Raw genomic sequence first — 3550 nt, forward strand, 5'->3', positions numbered from 1 at the left:
TTTTCAGACTGAAATCTAAGCATTTCCCCCGAACCATTGTAAGATAATTCTTTGGATTCGGGTTCATACTTTGATCATGGTTCCTAGTGATCCATGCATTGGCATAGAACTCTTGAACCATTAAGATTCTGACTTGTTGAATGGGGTTGGTAAGAACTTCCCAACCTCTTCTTTGGATCTCATGTCGGATCTCCGGGTACTCATTTTTCTTGAGCATGAAAGGGACCTCAGGGATCACCTTTTTCTTGGCCACAACTTCATAGAAGTGGTCTTGATGGACTTTTGAGATGAATCTCTCCATCTCCCATGACTCAAAGGTGGAAGCAATTGCCTTCCCTTTCCTCTTTCTTGAGGTTTCTCTGGCCTTAGGTGCCATCAATGGTTTTGAAAAAACAAAAAAGCTATGCTTTTACCACACCAAACTTAGAATGTTGCTCGCCCTCGAGCAAAAGAAGAAAGAAAAGAAGAAGAAGAAGATATGAAGGAGAGGGAGAGAGGTGTAAGTTTCGGCCAAGGGGGAGAAGAGAGGGTAATGTTGTGTGAAAATGAAGAAGGATGGAGGGGTTTATATAGTGGAGGGAGAGGGGGTTAGGTTCGGTCATTTAGGGTGGGTTTGGGTGGGAAAGAGATTTTGAATTTGAAGGTAGGTGGGGTTTATAGGGAAGAGTGGATGGATGTGATTGGTGAAGAGGTAATGGGGAAGAGAGATTGAGGTGATTGGTGAAGGGTATAGTGTTATTGGATTGTGTGAAGAAGAGAGAGGTGGGTAGGTGGGGATCTTGTGGGGTCCACAGATCCTGAGGTGATTCTGTGGGGTCTACAGATCCTGAGGTGTCAAGGATTTCTCATCCCTGCACCTTTTAGGCGTGTAAAACGCCCTCTGTATGCAATCCTGGCATTTAACGCCAGACTAATGCTTGTTTCTGGCATTAAACACCCAAAAGTAGCTTGTTTCTGGCGTTTAACGCCAGCTTGATGCTTGTTTCTGGCGTTAAACGCCAGCTTGGTGCTTGTTTCTGGCGTTAAACGCTAGACAGATGCTTGTTTCTAGCGTTTAAACACCAGACAGCTCTTCCTCCAGGGTGTGCTTTTTCTTCTGCTATTTTTTATTCTGTTTTTAATTTTTGCAATTGTTTTGTAACTCCACGCGATAAAAAAACCTAATAAAATATAAAAGAACAATAGAAATATAGATAAATAAAAATTGGGTTGCCTCGCAATAAGCACTTCTTTAATGTCAATAGCTTGACAGTGAGCTCTCATGGAGCTTCACAGATGTTCAGAGCATTGTTGGGACCTCCCAACACCAAACTTAGAGTTTGAATGTGGGGGTTCAACACCAAACTTAGAGTTTGGTTGTAGCCTCCCAACACCAAACTTAGAGTTTGATTGTGGGGGCTTTGTTTGACTCTGTATTGAGAGAAGCTTATTGTTCCTCTTTTCCATGTTTACAGAAGGATAACCTTGAGCTTTAAACACAAGGTAGTCCCCATTCAATTGAAGGACTAGTTCACCTCTGTCAACATCACAGCTTTTGCTGTGGCTAGGAAGGGTCTTCCAAGAATGATGGATTCATTCTCATCCTTCCCAGTGTCTAAGATTATGAAATCAGCAGGGATGTAAAGGCCTTTAACCTTTACCAACACGTCCTCTACCAATCCATAAGCTTGTTTTATTGACTTGTCTGCCATCTCTAATGAGATTCTTACAGCTTGTACCTCAAAGATCTCCAGCTTCTCCATTACAGAGAGTGGCATAAGATTTATACCTGACCCCAAGTCACACAGAGCCTTATCAAAGGTCATGGTGCCTATGGTACAGGATATTAAGAATTTACCAGGATCTTGTTTCTTTTAAGGTAGAGTTTGCTGAACCCATGTATCTAGTTCACTAATGAGCAAGGAAGGTTCACCTTTCCAAGTCTCATTACCAAACAACTTGGCATTCAGCTTCATGATGGCCCCTAGATATTGAGCAACTTGCTCTTCAGTTACATCCTCATCTTTTTCAGAGGAAGAATAGTTCTCAGAGCTCATGAATGGCAGAAGGAAGTTTAATGGAATTTCTATGGTCTCTATATGAGCCTCATATTCCTTTAGGTCTTCAATAGGGAACTCCTTTCTATCTGGAGGACGTCTCATGAGGTCTTCCTCATTGGGATTCACGTCCTCCCCTTCCTCCTTGGGTTCGGCCATTTTGATAATATCAATGGCCTTGCACTCTCTTTTTGGATTCTCTTCTGTATTGGTTGGGAGAGTACTAGGAGGAGTTTCAGTGATTTTCTTACTCAGCTAACCCACTTGTGTCTCCAAATTTCTAATGGAGGACCTTGTTTCACTCATAAAACTTAAAGTGGCCTTAGATAGATCAGAGACTATGTTTGCTAAGCTAGAGGGGCTCTGCTCAGAATTCTCTATCTGTTGCTGAGAAGATGATGGAAAAGGCTTGCTATTGCTAAGCCTGTTTCTTCCACCATTATTAAAGCCTTGTTGGGGCTTTTGTTGATCCTTCCATGAGAAATTTGAATTATTTCTCCATGAAGGATTATAGGTGTTTCCATAGGCTTCACCCATGTAATTCACCTCTGCCATTGCAGGGTTCTCAAGATCATAAGCTTCTTCTTCAAAAGATGCTTCTTTAGTACTGTTGGATACATTTTGCCATCCATTCAGACTCTGAGAAATCATGTTGACTTGCTGAGTCAACATTTTGTTCTGAGCCAATATGGCATTCAGAAAATCAATTTCAAGAACTCCCTTCCTCTGAGACATCCCATTACTCACAGGATTCTTCTCAGAGGTGTACATGAATTGGTTATTTGCAACCATGTCAATGAGTTCTTGAGCTTCTGCAGGCATTTTCTTTAGGTGAATGGATCCACCTGCAGAATGGTCCAGTGACATCTTAGAGAATCAGATAGACCATCATTGAATATATCCAGAATGGTCCACTCTGAAAGCATGTCAGAAGGACACTTTTTGGTCAACTGCTTGTATCTTTCCCAAGCTTCATAGAGGGATTCACCATCTTTTTGCTTGAAGGTCTGAACATCTACTCTAAGCTTGCTCAGCTTTTGATGAGGAAAGAACTTGGCCAAGAAGGCCGTGACCAGCTTATCCCAAGAGTCCAGGCTATCTTTAGGTTGTGAGTCCAACCATGTTCTAACCATGTCTCTTACAGCAAAAGGGAAAAGCATGAGCCTGTAGACTTCAGGATCTACTCCATTAGTCTTAACAGTATCACAGATCTGCAAGAACTCAATTAAAAACTGATAGGGATCTTCTGATGGAAGTCTATGAAACTTGCAGTTCTGTTGCATTAGAGCAACTAGTTGAGGCTTCAGCTCAAAATTGTTTGCTCCAATGGCAGGGATTGAGATGCTTCTTCCATAAAAATTGGAAGTAGGTGTAGTATAATCACCAAGCATCCTCCTTGCATTATTATTGGGTTTGGCCATGTCTCCTTCTTTTTTGAGATTCTCTATAAGGTTTTCTCTGAATTGTTGTGCTTTAGCTTCTCTTAGCTTCTTCTTCAGAGTCCTTTCAGGTTC

At 41.7% G+C, this 3550-nt stretch overlaps 1 non-coding gene across 1 annotated transcript; it reads left to right on the plus strand.

The window, feature by feature from the left end:
* The first annotated feature begins 2956 nt into the window (after positions 1 to 2956).
* Positions 2957 to 3064, plus strand: LOC130959536 (small nucleolar RNA R71). Its single transcript, XR_009078610.1, has one exon. It is a non-coding gene; the product is annotated as a small nucleolar RNA R71 (small nucleolar RNA).
* Positions 3065 to 3550: the final 486 nt, after the last annotated feature.

Source organism: Arachis stenosperma, chromosome 10 (genome assembly GCF_014773155.1).
Source record: "Arachis stenosperma cultivar V10309 chromosome 10, arast.V10309.gnm1.PFL2, whole genome shotgun sequence".
In the NCBI taxonomy this organism is placed as follows: Eukaryota; Viridiplantae; Streptophyta; class Magnoliopsida; order Fabales; family Fabaceae; genus Arachis; species Arachis stenosperma.